The sequence below is a fragment of the Myotis myotis genome, unplaced genomic scaffold (assembly GCF_014108235.1).
Source record: "Myotis myotis isolate mMyoMyo1 unplaced genomic scaffold, mMyoMyo1.p scaffold_m19_p_1, whole genome shotgun sequence".
In the NCBI taxonomy this organism is placed as follows: Eukaryota; Metazoa; Chordata; class Mammalia; order Chiroptera; family Vespertilionidae; genus Myotis; species Myotis myotis.
Window position 1 is genome coordinate 127,714,625 of NW_023416313.1, and position 17,850 is coordinate 127,732,474.

The following is a 17,850-nucleotide window of genomic DNA, read 5'->3' on the forward strand; positions in this document are numbered from 1 at the left end:
GAGTAAGAGCAAAAAATAATTTTGTATGTGCTGTCAAATATCCATTGCCAGTAAGCTATTTTTCATGTGTCAAGAAAATACTACCACATGCACTAGGTCAATTATGGATTTATATTAATTACAGCTGTTATAGTAGTAAAAAAAGAAAGGTTGGGCAGGCATTCTAATTACTGATCTAGAAACAGAACAACTAGAAATGTAGTTCTAAGTTTTCTTTAAAAAATAAAACTTCTTGATCTAAAAACATTAATTTATATAGCAGAAAACTTATATTTGTATATATTTTAGGTTTAATGAAAATAATTTTGTGCGTCTGTGTCTGTAATTGGTCTCCTCCTCCGAAAACAGCTTTAGATTCGAAACACGAAACAGCTTTATATTTGAAACAGGGAAACTGCCTTTGGGAATGTGAAAATACTGTTTTCGATCCCTGTCTGGTCTAATCCACGGATGCAAACCTGCAGATATAAAGGGCTGACAGTATTTATTGGGGAAAAATCCACATGTAAGTGGACCCACACTACTCAAACAATGTTGTTCAAGGGTCAATTCTATTACCTCACAGTTTCTTTTTAGCTGGAACTGGGTCCCTGATTTCTTGCTAGTTGTTAGTAGGAACTGCTCGCAGCTCTTAGAAGTCACCCTCAGGTCCTAGCCACAAGGCCCTTCACAACATGGCAGCTACTTCTACGAGGGCAGGAATTTTTCTCTCTAGTCTGCTAAGAAGTCTTAGGTCCTAACAATGAAAGGAATGATTCAACTACCACCTTTGCCATTTAAGGAGAGTGATGATTCCATCAGATTCCTCACAGGACTGGTCACACTAAAAGACCGAGGAGTATACAGGATGTATACTCAAGGGCGCAGGAATCTTAGGGCCATCTTAGAATTCTGCCTACAACATTTTGCATTAATTTTAATCTTATTTTTAGGAAAATAGGATTAAAGATTTATGTGGAAGCTGAGCTCTTACATTTTTCTTGGTACTATTTCTATTAATATCTTTAAAATCATTGGCTAAGATAGCGGGAGGACTTAAGGAGTAATGGAAAGAAAGTGATGTTTATTGATTACTAATACATGCCAGGTTCCTTTACTTCATAGTTTATTCCGTATCAGTGGAAATAATTGCATCTGAACTAAGGAGGTACTATAAGAAACATGTTAGCCAAATCAAATAGTAGAGTATTATTAAGGTTCTCAAGTACAGTTAAGAAAATTACATGATGATAACAACTGTCATTAAGTTGAAAGGCTAAACTAGTATTTCAAATTTCTCCTTAATGTGTGATTGGGTATGCTTTTGATGGTCTTGGAAAAAAAATACTCAACACTTCCCAGTGTAATGAACTTTTTTTAAAAAAAGCAAGACAGATTTAATTACACAGAATTTAAAACAAACTAGCTTATGTAACTAAATTCAATGACCTAAAATATTTCTCCTAAATCATGCTGCATGTATTTTATAAATCTATTAATAAGATTTATTCCAGGATGGTGCCATACATATTTATATGTACTCTAGTACATAATCATAGTCGAATCTTTCATCATCTAGAACAGCGGTTCTCAACCTGTGGGTTGAGACCCCTTTGGGGGGTGAATGACCCTTTCACAGGGGTCGCCTAAGACTATCGGAAAACACATATATAATTACATATTGTTTTTGTGACTAATCACTATGCTTTAATTATGTTCAATTTGTAACAATGAAAATATATCCTGCATATCAGATATTTACATTATGATTCATAGCAGTAGCAAAATTACAGTTATGAAGTAGCAACGAAAATAATTTTATGGTTGGGGGTCACCACAACATGAGGAAGTGTATTAAAGGGTCACGGCATTAGGAAGGTTGAGAACCACTGATCTAGAAGATCAAATATAGCTAATATTGCTTGAAAAATAGGTACTACAAAGGGTTTTAGAATTAAGAAACATTTTAACCACATTTAAACTCAAAGATTACTTAACCTAACTTTCATCTTGAAGCAACAAGAAGTTTGAAGTACTGTCTTTGTTCAGAGCAATCAAGATAATATCAAATAATTTCAGTTTTCAAAAATGATTTTATTAAATATTTAAAGGCTTGAATTAAAGTCCTTGGCAATGTAGTGATGCTAGAATATTTGTAGCAAATTATAAATACAAGTTGAAAACTAAAAATAATGACAGCTATTTTTAATTGCTTCTTCTCTGTTACATAAGTATAGAATGACTACACAGCTGAAAAACTACAAATATGAAACAAACATTAGAGAAATAACTGACTCATAAGATAGAAACACCTAAATTATTTCACTGGTGTAAAAATGCACTAAAATTTTATTCATGGATAAGATATCCTGATAATAACATAGGCTTAAAGTTCAAAAAAGAATTTCTATACCTTCTTTTATAAATCCCTTATAAAATTTTCAAGATGCTTTTTGGCCTAAAATGCTTGATTCTTGTCTAGGCCAGATAAATATTTTGGGAAACTGGAAGAAAAATTGTATTTCATATTTGTTTGAGATATCTCAATACGGTTGGAAAAAGAAAATATTTTCCTCATTCTTACTTGGGCATTTTGCACTCATTCACACATGGCATAAATTTAAACTTTGAATTGGCATGTATGAAGTCCTCTATGAAGGAATCACAGTCCAGAAATAAATGCTGGCACTTTTTTATTTCTGAGGCAGAGCACAAAACATTTGCAGTACCCTGTTTCCTTAGGGGTGAACTAGGCACCACTCATTCCAGCCCGGTGTTTGCACTTGTACTCAAAACCCAACTCAACACATGTTGACAAGTGAGATAGCATTTGAAAGCTCTTTACAAGAAAGCAAACTAAATGCATAATTCCTATAAAGTTAAAAATATCTATGAGGACCAGAAAGCTAGAATCACAAAGAACTCAATTATTTCCAGCAATGGCAAACTGATTAATATACACCAACTCTTTCACTAAAAACTAGAAAAGCTGGGCAAAACAAAAACCTGAATGCTAACCAGGCAGTGACAAATTACAGGACTGTGGAGAAGTAAACTTACACAGGTAATTCTAGCATTTGGGGCTGCTTTTCCCAGAGGGTCATCTGCTGACGAGCCAATTCCAAAATTCAGACTTGAGCAGAGCTTTCGAAAGACTCACAAGAAAAGGGGACCAAAGCTGGAGGCAGGAGTTCAGGGTCTACGAAGGAGAAAGGTCCTGGCTTTGGATGGGCCACACTCTGAAAAAAGATGAATGAGAATAATCTGGAACTGAATGCATCTTCAAAATCTCAAGACCTTTCTAGATCCAAGTGATCCAGGATCATGAGTACTCCTACTTTCCTTCCCCAAGCAAAACGAAATCATCCTCCCTGAAATAATCTCTATTTTTCACATACAGTGCCAATATATAAAATAACAACTAGGTATACTAGGAAAGAAATCAACATAACAAAACATTCAACACCCATTTTTGATAAAAGCTCTCAGCAAGGTGGGAGTAGAAGGATCATACCTCAACATAATAAAAGCCATATATGACAGGCCCACAGCCAACATCATACTCAATGGACAAAAACTAACACCATTTCCCCTAAGAACAGGAACAAGACAGGGATGCCCCCTCTCACCACTCCTGTTCAACATAGTACTGGAAGTGTTAGCCATTGCAATTCGGCAAGAAGAAGAAATAAAAGGCATCCAAATTGGAAAAGAGGAAGTAAAACTGTCCTTATTTGCAGACGACATGATATTATACATACAAAACCCTAGAGACTCCATCAAAAGCTACTGGACTTAATACATGAATTTGGCAATGTAGCAGGATACAAAATTAACCCCAAGAAATCCGAGGCATTTCTATACACCAATAGTGAACTTTCAGAAAGAGAGATTATAAAAACAATCCCGTTTACCATCGCACCAAAAAAATTAAGCTACCTAGGAATAAACTTAACTAAAGAGGTAAAAGACCTCTACTCAGAAAACTACAGGACGTTGAAAAAAGATATAGAGGAAGACATAAACAGATGGAAGAACATACCGTGTTCATGGATTGGTAGAATCAACATCATTAAAATGTCCATACTACCCAAAGCAATCTATAAATTCAACGCACTTCCCATTAAAATACCAATGGCATACTTCAGAGATCTAGAACGAACTCTCCAAAAATTCATCTGGAATAAAAAAAGACCTCGAATAGCTGCAGCAATCCTGAAAAAGACCAAAGTAGGTGGGATCTCAATACCAGATATCAAGATGTATTACAAAGCCACTGTTCTCAAAACTGCCTGGTACTGGCACAAGAATAGGCATATAGATCAATGGAATAGAATAGAGAGCCCAGAAATCGGCCCGAACCAATATGCTCAATTAATATTTGACAAAGGAGGCAAGAACATACAATGGAGCCAAGATAGTCTCTTCAATAAATGGTGCTGGGAAAATTGGACAGATATATGCAAGAAAATGAAACTAGACCACCAACTTACACCATACACAAAAATAAACTCAAAATGGATAAAGGACTTAAATGTACGACAGGAAACTATAAAAATTCTAGAAGAATCCAAAGGCAACAAAATCTCAGACATATGCCGAAGCAATTACTTCACTGATACAGCTCCTAGGGCACTTGAAACTAAAGAGAAAATGAACAAATGGGACTACATCAAAATAAAAAGCTTCTGCACAGCAAAAGAAACCATCAACAAAACAACGAGAAAACCCACTGTGTGGGAAAACATATTTGCCAATGTCATATCCGATAAGGGCCTAATCTCCAAAATTTATAGGGAACTCATACAACTTAACAAAAGGAAGATAAACAATCCAATCAAAAAATGGGCAAAGGACCTAAATAGACACCTTTCAAAAGAGGACATTCAGAAAGCCAAGAGACATATGAAAACATGCTCAAAGTCACTAATCATCCGAGAGATGCAAATCAAAACAACAATGAGATACCATCTCACACCTGTCAGACTGGCTATCATCAACAAATCAACAAACAACAAGTGCTGGAGAGGATGTGGAGAAAAAGGAACACTTGTGCACTGCTGGTGGGAATGCAGACTGGTGCAGCCACTATGGAAGACAGTATGGAGTTTCCTTAAAAAACTGAAAATGGAACTCCCATTTGACCCTGTGATCCCACTTCTAGGAATATATCCCAAGAAACCAGAAACACCAATCAGAAAGGATATATGCACCCCTATGTTCATAGCAGCACAATTCACCATAGCTAAGATCTGGAAACAGCCTAAGTGCCCATCAGTAGATGAATGGATTAGAAAACTGTGGTACATCTACACGATGGAATACTATGCTGCTCTAAAAAGGAAGGAACTCTTACCATTTGCAACGTCATGGATGGAACTGGAGAGCATTATGCTAAGTGAAATAAGCCAGTCAATGAAGGAAAAATACCACATGATCTCACTCATTCATGGATAATAGAGACCATTATAAACTTTTGAACAATAATAGATACAGAGGCAGAGCTGCCTCAAACAGATTGTCAAACTGCAGCAGGAAGGCCGGGGAGGCTTGTGGGGCAGGAGGTAGGGGGGTAAGAGATCAACTAAAGGACTTGTATGCATGCATAGAAGCATAACCAGTGGACATAAGACATTGGGGGATAGGGGAGGCTAGGGGACTGTCTAGGGCGGGGGGATAAAATGGACACATATGTAATACCCTTTGTAATACTTTAAGCAATAAAAAAAAAAAAAAAACAAAAAAAAAAAAAAATTGTAATAAAAAAAAATTGTAATAAAAAAAAAAAAGGATTATCAATTGTGCACATGCATAAACACTGCTTTTATTATATTATGTTTTCTCCAAGTTAAAACATAATTCTTTCTGATGTGATTATTTTGGGATCTTTGCAATATGGCTGTGCTTCCATAAGGAAAGAGTTTGCACTGTGTGTTATAACACAATAAAATGGTTCCAACATCAAGAAAAAAAAAAAAAAAAAAAAAAAACATAACAAAACAGAGGAACCAGATAATCCAGTTGTCAAAGACTTTAAAATAAGTATATTTTATACAAGAAAATCAGATAAGATTGAGAATTTTGTCAGAAAATTAGAAAAAAGGGAATCAAGAAAATTTGCAGCCAGACTGGAAATACAACTAAATTGGAGAACATTCACCTGGAATTACCAACTGAGGTCCCGCTGAGGAGGAGACTTATATCAAGGAAGGACAGAAAACACCTGAAGACTGGTAGGAAGGGCAAGATCACCAGAGGAGCTGACTCAGCTTCCAGGGGTGGCAGGCTGAGAGTGAGGAGGGAGCTCTCAGTTACAGGCAGGCCTGTTCCCTCAGAAGATAGGGGCCCAGAACCCAGGTTGGGCTCCACAGCCTGAAGCACCACGGCTGAGACTCGTGGCCCACGTAACATCCAGCCATGAAAGGAAGCAGGGCTGCTGGCCACAGTGGAGTCTGGAGACTGGAGACTGGAGCTGTAGGAGAGAAAGCTGCAATTTCATTTTTTGTTTGTTTATTAGTTTGTTTAAACCCAGAGCACAGGAGTTTTCATTTGCAGCTACTCATCACAGGCTTTGGTGCAGGGATAGAGGCAAGGACTTTAGGTGCCTAAGGAGGGGCTGTGGTGGGGAGCATTGTGGGACAGGTGGAAAAGCAGCAGCCAGGAGTATTAGGTCTTAGCCCCCAAACCCAAAGGGCCATTGTTACTGAGAGGAGCTAGCTGCTCCCAGCAGTTGGAGGGCAGGTAAAGGAAAAATAAAACCACCCTAGGTTAGTAGTTGGCAAACTGCAGCTGGAAAGCCACATGCGGCTCTTTGGCCCCTTGAGTGTGGCTCTTCCACAAAACACAACGTGCAGGCGCGCACGTACAGTGCAATTGAAACTTCGTGGCCCATGCGCAGAAGTTGGTATTTTGTGGAAGAGCCACACTCAAGGGGCCAAACAGCCACATGTGGCTCGTGAGCCGCAGTTTGCCGACCACAGCCCTAGGTGATACAGCCTGCCTCACCCACATGTTCCTTGCATGCCACACTTTGCATTTTGAGCTTTTCAGAGGAAACAAAAGCATAGGCTAAGCTTAAGGGTTTGAAGGGTCTCAAGGAGCCCTCAGTGACTGGATTGGGGTTAGGACATCTGCCACAATATCCTGGGAGCCAGACTGATATTTTGCCTGCACAGGAGAACTGATAAAAACTTCAGGTTTCCAGCCCACCCCATTGGTCTCAAAACAAGGATCTCTGTCCAGCCAAGAGCAGAATAGCTATGGGACAGGGAATCACACCCACCATATTCCCTGAAAGATAAACAGCACCCCTCACCCCCACCTAAAGCCCATTCAGAAACAGACTATTGAGTGATTAAGATAGACAGCTGGCTACCAGGCAAAGGCAGGCAGAGGTGGAGCCTGGGGAACCAGGGAAAAATTCCTGACCCAGCCCTGGGCCTCATGCTACTAACAAACTACTTTAGAGGACAGATTGGCCACTCCTGCTTGCAGCCAAGGCCTGTGGAGACAGAACCAAGCAGTGGATCAGTGAATCACTTGAAGCATCACACAGGTTGCCAAAAGACAGTGCTTGACAATGGTTAGCACCTAAGCACCAAACAGGAAGCCCAGAATTGGCAGATAGAACATGAACTTAAAAATCAACTACAATAAAAAACAATCAAACACATGGAGGCTAAATAGCATGCTATTAAACAATAAATGGGTTACCAAAGAGATCAAAGAAGAAATAAAAAAAACATCCTGGCAACAAATGAAAACAAACACATAACAATGCAAAATCTCTTGGACACAGCAAAAGCAGTCCTGAGAGGGAAGTTCATAGTACTATAAGCCTATGTCAAAACAAACAAACAAACAAAAAAAAACCCCCAAAACAGGAAAAGTTAATAATAAACTATTTAACCCCACAACTTAAAGAATTAGAAAGTGAACAACAAGAAAAGCCCAGAGTAAGTAGAAGGAAGGAAATAAAGATCAGAGTGGAAATAAATGACATAAAGACTGAAAAAAAAAAAAACAATATAAAAGATCAATAAAACCAAGAGCTGGTTCTTTGAAAACATAAACAAGATTGATGAACCTCTAACCAAAATCATCAAGAAACGAATAGAGAAGACCCAAGTAAACAAAATCAGAAATGAAAGAGGTAAAGTAACAAGTGACCCCACAGAAATACAAAGGATCATAAAAAAAATACCATGAACAACTATATTCCAACAAACCGAACAACCTGGATTAAATGCACATACTCTTAGAAAAATACAATCTTCCAAAACTCAGTCAGGGAGAATCAGAAAACCTGAAAAGGCCGATAACTACTGATGAAATTAAAGCAGTAATAATAATTTTAAAAAATCCCAGCAAACAAAAGCCTTGCTCTGGATGTCTTCACAGGCGAGTTTTACTGAACATTCAAAGGAGAACTAATACCTATCCTTCTCAAAGTATTGCAAAAAATTTAAGAGGAAGTCACATTTCCAAGCTCTTTCTATGAAGCCAGCATTACCCTAATCACAAAACCAGATAAAGACACTACAAAGAAAGATAATTACAGACCAATATCCATAGTGAACATAGATGCTAAAATCCTCAAAAAAATATTAGCAAATTGGATCCAGCATTACATTAGAAAGATCATATACCACAATCAAGTGGGATTTATTCCAGGTATGCAAGGCTGGTACAATATTTGCAAATCAATAAATGTGATACATCACATAAACAAATTGAATGACAAATCACATGATCATATCAACTGATGCAGAAAAAGCACAATAAAATCCAACAACCTGTTTTGATAAAAACTCTCAGCAAAATGGGATTATACCTCAACATAATAAAAGGCATCCAAATTGCAAAAAAGGAAGTAAAAATGTCATTATTTGTAGATGACATGATATTGTACATAGAAAACCCTAAAGACTCCATCTAAAAATTACTAGATTTACTACATGAACTCAGCAATGTAGCAGGATACAAAATTAATGCTCCAAAATTGATGGTATTTTCATACATCAATAATGAATTCTGAGAAAGAAAAACTAAACAAATAATCCCATTTACCACTGCAACAAAAAAATTAAGATGCTTAGCAATAAACTTAACCAAGGAGGTAAAAGACTTGTACTCAGAAAATTACAGGACACTGAAAAAAGTGATAGAGGAAGATATAAACAAGTGGAAGAATATACAATGTTTATGGATTGGTATAATCAACATCATTAAAATGTCCTTACTACCCAAAGCAATCTATAGATTCAATGTAATCCCTATTAAAATACCAATGGCATATTTCACAGCTAGAACAAACACTCCAAAAATTTATATGGAACAAAAAGGACCCTGTATAGCCACAACAATCTTGAGAAAGAACAAAGTTGGAGGAATCACAATACTAGATATTAAGTTATACTATAAGGCGAGTGTACTCAAAACAGCCTGGTACTAGCACAAGAACAGGTCTATGGATCAAAAGAACAGAACAGAGAACTCAGAAATCAACCCAAATTTGACAAAGGTGGCCAGAGAGTACAAAGGGGTATAGATAGTCTCTTCAATAAATGGTTTTGGAAAAATTGGTACATAAAAAAAAAAAAAAGGAGACATATGTAATACTCTTTGTAATACTTTAAGCAATAAAAAATAAATAAATAAATAAATAAATAAATAAAGATACTGTTTTGGATTTCAAAAAAAAAAAAAAAAATTGAAACTAGACCACCAACTTACACCATACATAAGAATAAACTCAAAATGGATAAAAGACTTACCAGTAAATATAAGTCGTGAAACCATAAAAATCTTAGAAGAAATCACAGGAAGCAAAATTTAAGATATATCTCATAGTACTGTTTACCAGTACTCTTTCTTTGTCTGCTAAACTCTTTATTTCACCTTCAATTTTTTTTTATTGCTTAAAGTATTACAAAGAGTATTACATTTGTCTCCTTCTCCCCGCCCCCCCCCCCACCCCACCTTCAATTTTGAATGATAGCTGTGCTGGATAGAGTAGTCTTGCATTCAGTCCCTTGGTTTTCATTACCTTGTATACTTTATTCCATTCCCATCTAGCCTGAAGTGTTTCTATTGAGAAGTCAGCTGACAGTGTAATGGAAGCTCCCTTTTAGGTAACTTTCTGTCTCTCTCTTGAAGCCTTTAAAATTCTTTGTCTTTCATGTTTGACATTTTAATTAATATGTGCCTAGCTGTAGTTCTTTTGAGTTTCATCTTGGTTGGGACTCTTCAATTACTTTTTCTTTCACCAGGTTAGGGAAATTATTTGCCATAATTTCTCCAAACAAATTTTTTATCCCTTGCTTCGATTCTTCTCCTTCTGGCACCCCTATGATCTGAATGTTATACTTCATGTTGTCCCAAAGCTCCCTTAGACTCTCCTCCTGCTTTTTAATTTGTTTTTTCCATTTACTGCTCTGCATGACTGTTTTTTTCTCCCTGATCTTTTAATTTGCTGCTTTGGTCCTTAGCTTCTTCTAGTCTACTGTTGAATACTTCAAAGGTGTTCTTTATTTCAGCTATGTAATTCCTCCTTTCCAATTGATTTTTATTGTTCTAATCTCTCTTTTCATGTTAGTATAGCCCTGTTTGAGACCTTTATAGTTCTCATGAAGTTGCTTGTAATTCTCACTTATTTGTTTGAGCAGCCTTATTGCCATTACTCAGAATTCTTTATCTGACAAATTGCTTGCTTCCATTTTATTTAGTCCTTTGCTGGCAGTTCCTCCTTTTCTTTCATTTGGGGGTTCTTTGTCTTCCCTTTTTTGCTTTCCTTTTGTTTTTGTTTCTATGTATTAGATCAATCTGCTATGCCTCTCAGAATTTTTGAGTGGTTTTATGTAGTCGGTGTTTTTTGGGACCCAGTGGTGCAGTGTGTTAGATCTCCTGTGCTGGATGCTCTAGGAGAGCAACTCCCTTACTTGAGTTATTTGTGTTCTCCTGTTGTAGTTGGTTCTTGAATATTATTGTCCCATTTGTGGATGGAATCTCATCTCAGGCCAGCTGATTCTGTGGCTCACTCCTAACTATGTGGCTCACCCCTGACCACGTCATGCAAACTATTGTGGAGGTGCTGAATGAACAGAACAAAATACAACACAACACAATGCAAAACAAAAGAAACAAAACAAAAACATACACAAGACCCCCACAGCACCAACAAAAGGAACCACCAGAGAAGAGAAAATTAAGAAAGAGGAAAAAGAGCAAGAATGATAAAGAAAAAGAATGAAAGAAAAAATATGAGGATAAAACAAACAAAAAAAACACAAACAAATAAAAAAGGCAGGGATGGAGAAAAAGGTATATGTAGGTGCAATGCAGAAATAAAGAAAATAAGGATGACAAATTGGGGAAATAGGGGAAGGAAAATGGTTTAAAATAAAGGAAGAAGAAAAAAAAAAAACATTTTGAAAGGAAAAGAGAAACCAAATAGACCAAAAATAAGAAAATAAAAAAATATGGAAAAGCAGGAGGAAAGGAAAAGAGAGAAAGAAAAAAAAGACTGAGTAGGAAAAGGGAAGGGGAAAATTAGATAATGAACAAAACATTAGAGACTAGAACCAATAAAGCAATTAGACTAAGAAGATTAAAAAAAAAAAGAGAAAACAATAAAATATGAAAAGAAGAGGAAAAAAAAAGAAGAAGTGGTATATATTTCAGCAGTTTAATGCCCCTGGGAGCTCTCTTTGGATCAGACTCTTCTGTTCTGTCTGCCAATTCTGGGCTTCCCATGAGGTACTGAGGTGCTAACCACTATTGAGAAACTGTCCTCCTTTAGCTTTCAGCAACCAGCTTGAAGCTCCAAGCGATCCACAGTTTGTGTCTATTGCCACAGGACTTGGCTGCAAGCAGGAGGGGCCAATCTCCCCTCTAAAGCAGGTTTGTTAGCAGCATGGGGCCCAGGGCTGGGCCAGCAAACTTCCCCTGATTCCCCAGGCTCTGCCTCTGCCCACCTTTGCTTGCTAGCCAACTGTCAATTTTAATCACTCAAAAGTCTGTTTCTGAAAAGGCACTGGGGGGGAGGGGGGGCAGGTACTGTTCAGATTTCAGGGAATATGGTGGGTGTGTTTCCCTGTCCCAGAGCTATTCCTCCATGAGTGGCCCAAAGTATTACTCTGCCCTCTCCTGGGCAGAGATCCTTGTAGGCAGTCCAGGGGGATTGGCTGGAAACCTGGAGTTTCCTGCGGGGAAAGTACCAGTCAAAATGCGGGCATAGTGAGGCGGAAGGCTCTCCTCCAATCCAGTCACTGAGGCTCCTGAGACTGTTCAAACCTGAAGGATTGGCCTCTGCTTTTGTTTCCTCTGAAAAGCTCAAAATGCAGGGTGTGGCAGGCAGGGCTCCTGAGGGTGGGGAAGACTGCATCTCCTGGGACAGGGTTTATTCCTGATCCTGCCTTGTGGTTACTGAGAAGGGCTAGCTCTTCTCAGTAAAATTGGCTGTTTCAGTTTGTGGGCCTACAACCTAATACTCCTTACTACTGCTTTTCCTTGTCTCCCCACAATGCTTCCCACCCAAGCCTCTCCTTAGGCACCTCAAGTCTGCACCTCCATCCCTGCACCAAAGCATAAGATGAGTAGCTGCAAATGAAAACTCCTGTACTCTGGGTTTAAAACAAACAAACAAACATGCAGCTTTCTCTCCTATGGGTTCCAGTCTACTGTCTCCAGACACCACTATGGCCAGCGGCCCTGCTTCCTTTCATGGCTGGATGTTAAGTGGGCAGCAAGTCTCAGCTCTGATGCTCCAGGCTGTTGAACCCAGCCTGGGTCTGGGCCTCTGTCTTTAGAGGGAACAGACCTGCCTGTAACTGAGAGCTCCCTCCTCACTCTCATCCTGCCTCTCCTGGAAGCTGGGTCAGTTCCTCTGGTGACTGCCTTTCCTACCAGTCTTCAGGTGTTTTCTGTCTTTCCTTGATACAAGTTCTCTCCTCAGCTGGACCTCATTTGGTAATTCTGAGTGTATGTTCCCCACTTTAGTTGTATTTCCAGTCTGGCCCTGGGAGGAGGTGTAAGAAAAGTCTGCTTACTTGGCTGCCATTTTCTCCTCTCTTCTACTTTTTCTTTTTTTTTTAATTCTTACCCAAAGAGTGAGGATAATTCCATTGATTTTTAGAGAGAGGAGAGAAACATCAATGTGACAGAGACACATCGATTGGTTGCCTCCCATACATTACCCGACTTGGAGGAGGGGAGGTGCGCAAGGAGCGGGGATTGGACCTGCAATCCAGGTACATGCCCTTGACCAGGCATCAAACCTGAGACCCTCAGGTGTGAAGGCCAATGCTCTAACCATTGAGCATTGCTGGCCAAGGCTGCTTGTCCATTTTAATTGCTTCAATAAACTATCTTTGCCTTTGTTTTTGCCTGTAAACTTATAGATCTGTAGATCTCATTATTAGAAAAATTAGCCCTTTTTCACTAATATCAGAATTTTTTAGTGGTACAGCTTTCCATTTAGTCAAATTTATCAATATACAATTGACCGTTGAACAACACCAGTGGTAGAAGCACTGACCTGCTTACTTGAAAATTGTATATAACTACAGTCAGCCTTCTACATTCAGATTCCCAACACCCAACAGAGTTGACCCAAAGAAGTTTATATATTTCTTTGAAGTGTGCAAGTCAACTAAACTGTGAAGTCAAGTGAAAAACATCTGCATATAAGGACCTGCAAACCCATGTTGTTCAAGGGCCAACTGTATTCTTTCATAAATGCATATCATTCTTTAAAAGGTATACTCTCTTACTCCAAGTTATAATATTCATCTATGACTTTTTACTTTAAGATGTCACTTTTTCCCCCTCCACATTTAAATTCCAACTCATCTGGAATTTATCTGGGTATAAAAGTGAGAATGGGATCAAACTTTTTCCTATAGCTAACAGTTGTCCCTACACAGCTTACTGAGTACTTCATCTTTTTAATGATTTTATATGCTGCCTTTAGCATATTACTAAATTCACACATATATCTTGAGTATATTTCTAGACTGTTGTATTGGTCTACCTTAAACCAGTAGCATTAAATTACTTATGTCTTATATTTTAACTAAAGGCCCAGTGCATGAAATTTGTGCACTGGGGGGAGGGGGTGTCCCTCAGCCCAGCCTGCACCCTCTCCAATCTGAGAGCCCTTGGAGGATGTCTGGCTGCCAGTTTAGGCCTGACCTCTGTGGGCCTAAACCAGCAGTCAGACATCCCTCTCACAATCCAGAACTGCTGGCTCCCAACCACTTGCCTGCCTGCCTGCCTGATTGCCCCTAACCGCTTCTGCCTGCCAGCCTGATTGACACCTAACTACTCCCCTGCTGGCCTGATTGCCCCCCCAACTGCCCTCCCCTGCTGGCCCGGTCACCCCCAAATGCCTTCCCCTGCCAGCCCAGTACCCCCAACTGCCTTCCCCTGCAGACCTGGTCACCCCCAACTGCCCTCCCCTGATGGCCCAGTCACCTCTAACTGCCCTCCCCTGCTGACCTGGTCACCCCCAACTGCCCTCCCCTGCTGGCCCAGTTGCCCCTAACTGCCCTCCCATGACAGACTGGTCACCCCCAACTGCCCTCCCCTGCAGGCCTGGTCTCCCCCAACTTCCTCCCCTGCAGGCCTGGTCGCCCCCAACTGTCCTCCCCTGGAGGCCTGGTTGCCCCCAACTGTCCTCCCCTGCAGGCCTGGTCACCCCTAACTGCCCTCCCTTGCTGGTCTAATCGCCCACAACTGCCCTTCCCTGCCAGCCATGTTGTGGTGGTCATCTTGTGACCACATGGAGGCGATCATCTTTGACCACATGGGGCAGCCATCTTGTGTGAGGGTGTGATGGTTAATTTGCATATTACCTCTTTATTATATAGAATGGTATTTACTAAAATTAATTTTTTTTTTCTCCTAGCTATTCTTGTATAATTATTCTTCCAGATATATTTCTGGTGACTCAAATTTATTCTAAAAATGTTTATAGGATTTTGACTGCATCATCAATTCATAAATATATGTAGGCAGAACTATTACTCCAATACTAACCTTTCATATCTTAGTAGTGCTTCTTGATTTATGGTATCGGCTACATGTAGTAAGCATGGGTTTATGTTTGCTGAATAAATGACTCCACTGCACCAGTATTTTGGGATTAAGTATCATATTAGAAAAGTCTGAAACTGTTACATCAGTGGAGGAGCCCTGGCCGATGTGGCTCAGTTGGTTGGGCGTCATCCTACGCACTGAAAGGCTGCTGGTTTGATTCCCAGGCATGTATGGGCTTGATCCCTGGTAGTGGGCATGCAGGTGGACAATCCATATTTTGTTTCCACTTTCTCTTTCTCTCCTCTTCCTCTCTAAAATACATACATACATACATACATACATAAAATTTTTAAGAAGTCAGTGGAGTTTGCTTAAAAAAAATGGAGTTTACATACAGAATATATTTTGGATGTTACAGAAAAAATCCTGTGCTTTTTCCTAATTAGAACCTTTAATCTATCTTTTTTTGTTCACCTGTACAAAAATGCTCACTGATATTTAGAATGACCTTAAGGCTCTGCACAATTCCAAGGTATCTATAGAATCACAACAAACACATAATTTAATATTGATTTACCACAAAATGTACTTTCTTGAATCCTACGCCTTAGAAAATTGATGGTTTAAATGGATAACAGAAAGGGGAAAGCATAAGTTTGGGAAGTGAGCTAATAGGCTAGTATTGTGTTAACGTAGGAAAGAAATAAAAGAAACATTAAGCTAATGGCAACAGAAATAGAGAGAAAAAAATTAATCAAACAAGGGGGGGAAAGGATCCAAAAATTTGAGCTATGGTGTCAGAAAACAATGGACTAACAACAGAGATAGGCAAAGATGAGGTTAGCCAATTTTAAAGAAAACAATTTTAGTTTAACACAGGCCAAATTGGAGGTAAAGAACTCTAATTAAAGCACAAAGTCCAGTGCACAATAAAGATGAAGTTCTAGAGGGTGAGTCTAAGATAATGACTTGACAGTTATATGCCCAGATGTGATGCCAAAGCTATGGAGATCAATATTACCTGGAAAAAAATGTGTTTATTTGTGTGGAGAGTGGCTACAGTGCTTGGACAGGTTCAAGCCTTGTACTAATGAGAGGGCACAGTCCTCTCATGGCCACGTGCAAGTCCCAGCTTGGAGAGCAGAGCCCTTCCAGCACAATTATAGCCAACAGCTATACTTGTAAGCTTGAACCTGTGGTTCGAACATGTGGCCCCACGTGTCTGAGTGATGTGGGCTTGATAAAGTTCAGGTGCGTGTAATAGAGTAGCTCGAAACCCACAAGAATGTTGTAAACACCATGACCATGCCCTTACTTTGCCTCATGGAATCTGGCTATAAAATAAAGACACGGCTGGTAGTCCATGGCGCTGTCGCTAGCTCTCCATCAGAGAGGACAGCGTCACACCCAGACCCAGCTTTTTTCTCTTGTCTGTCTTTTCTTAATCCTTCACTGTCCCCTCTCAGGCTCACCGAACCTGACTGAGCTGGCGCAGCACATAAGGCATCCAACGTGGGGCTGAGTATGCCATGGCCGTGCCAGCTTGCCACATATTTGAACCCATCTTACCCCTCTACAACAGAAAAATGAAGTGCTACTACTCTTCATTTTAAGTGTAGCTACTTGTTTTTAAAAAGGTAAACAAATCAAATATAAAAATATGCATCTCCAAAAAACTTGTATGCATATATGCATAACCTATTGACACAGACAATAGAGTGGTGAAGGACTGGGGCAGGGGAAGGGGGTTAGAAGGGGTCAATGCGGGGGGAGGGAGGGGACATATGTAATACTTTCAACAATAAAGATTTAAAAATAAAATAAAATAGCAAAAAAATGCATCTCTTTCAAAATCAATCAGTACAATAAATTAATGAAAATATATGCAAAAGGTGCTATGGTTCTCTTTTTTAAAAACTAAGTTATATAAAACTGAAAGAAACCACTCAATACTAGTAACTTTATAACCAATAATGCCAAAGAATCAAGCACAGAAACTCCAAAGATGCTTATTGTAGGCTCAATTAAACAATGACAGGGAGAAAGACATTATCACATAAGTGAAGGGACATTATCACATAAGTCATTAAAAACAGCCCTTCTAAATCACCAAAATTAATTGCCAAAGGGGGAAAAATGTAGTTTGTTTTATATCATGTGTATTATATAATTAAATATATATATATATTAGAGTAAAAAAAATCAGGCTTTGAGTTTCATATTCCATTATAAGATATCTGCCAGCTTCAAACTCCATATTTTACTGTTAACAAGACAGTTTTGCGAAAAGAGAGAACATGTCAATATGCTATTCTACAGCATACTCCAAGTCCATCTGTAAACTAAGCAAAATTAATTAAAACATTAATCATTAAGCTGCATCAATCTAAGCCAAGTACTAGTAACTCTGTAATAGGAAAAGTTTCAAAAATGTAACATTCATTGTACCTGACATGTTTATGTTAAAGAATTTTGGTAATGCAGAATGTAATGCAGGCCTAATTAGTAATATTTTCATTAACTTGCTGTTTTATTAGATAACATCCATTATAGTAAGTTTTCAATATACCCTACTTCAAAATAAAACCCAGAAAAAAAATAATCTATAATTCATATTTTTCATTAATTTAGACTTGCCCTGTTCCAAATTATACATTACTAATTTGGTAATTACAGAATTAGCATATTACAAATTAGGTAATATTAAGTATTCTTCATAGTGTAACATTTACTTCAAGTTATATCTTTCCAATGCCCTTCAAAATGTCTCAACACTACATTTTCAAGAGTTCAGAAACTTTACCATGAAAAGTTTAAATGTACTCATCTACA

At 38.6% G+C, this 17,850-nt stretch overlaps 1 long non-coding RNA gene across 5 annotated transcripts in view; it reads right to left on the minus strand.

Annotated features, from left to right (window-relative positions):
- The window catches only part of LOC118661884, a 51,801-nt gene that overhangs the window by 29,638 nt on the left and 4,313 nt on the right, over nucleotides 1–17,850 (minus strand). For all 5 annotated transcript variants that reach the window (XR_004969544.1, XR_004969552.1, XR_004969523.1 and 2 more), the window contains exon 2: nucleotides 3,040–3,218. This is a non-coding gene — a long non-coding RNA (uncharacterized LOC118661884). The remainder of the gene's footprint in view (nucleotides 1–3,039; nucleotides 3,219–17,850) is intronic.